The following is a 1,048-nucleotide window of genomic DNA, read 5'->3' on the forward strand; positions in this document are numbered from 1 at the left end:
ATCTGGCAGAGGCTTTGGGGCTATATTCTGTAGGAGATGGAAATGTAAAGGTGGGACAGCTTTAGTTCGAGTGCTCGGAAGAAAAAATCTGCTGCCTGTGTCTATCTATGGGCAATGGGGTTAAGTGATGCCGTGGTCGGCAAACTGCAGCTCGCGAGCCACATGCGGCTCTTTGGCCCCTTGAGTGTGGCTCTTCCTAAGCCTTAGGAGTACCCTAATTAAGTTAATAACAATGTACCTACCTATATAGTTTAAGTGTAAAAAATTTGGCTCTCAAAAGAAATTTCAATCGTTGTACTGTTGATATTTGGCTCTATTGACTAATGAGTTTGCCGACCACTGGATAGGGCAGTGGTTCTCAGCCTTCTGGCCCTTTAAATACAGTTCCTCATGTTGTGACCAAACCATAAAGTTATTTTCGTTGCTACTTCATAACTGTAATGTTGCTACTGTTATGAATCATAATGTAAATATCTGATATGCAGGATGGTCTTAGGCGACCCCTGTGAAGGGTCGTTCGACCGCCAAAGGAGTCACGACCCACAGGTTGAAAACCCCTGGGATAGGGCATTACAGGGCTGATTCTGGCTTCTAGTTTGGGAGCCTGGGTGGATGAGATAGCGGATATCAGTAACGAGTTCAGGATTGACTGTGTTGCAATTGAGTAGTCTGTGGTACATCTAAGAAGGTGGGAGTTTGGGGACCACCAGGATTGATGGGAAGAACATGGAAACCCTGTGAGAGAGACAGAGGTGAGAGGAAATTCACTCCAGTTCAGGTTCCCGGAAGCCCAAAGAGGAGAAATTCCCTGGGAAAAAGGTACTGGTGATAGTGTCAAATGCCCCAAAGAGATCGGCCGGATCGAGGCTAAGATGGATCTGTCAATGCAGCATTTGGCCAAGGGCATGGGCTTTGGGTTGAGATGAACCCGGGTTCAAGTCCTAGATACAGTACAAGTATAATGAGGGTGTTAGAGATGTCACTTAACCTGAGCCTCAATCTCTGCATCTATAAACTAGGAGGGATAATAGTAGCCACTTTCACAGGG

The sequence above is a fragment of the Myotis lucifugus genome, unplaced genomic scaffold (genome assembly GCF_000147115.1).
Source record: "Myotis lucifugus unplaced genomic scaffold, Myoluc2.0 scaffold_204, whole genome shotgun sequence".
In the NCBI taxonomy this organism is placed as follows: domain Eukaryota; kingdom Metazoa; phylum Chordata; class Mammalia; order Chiroptera; family Vespertilionidae; genus Myotis; species Myotis lucifugus.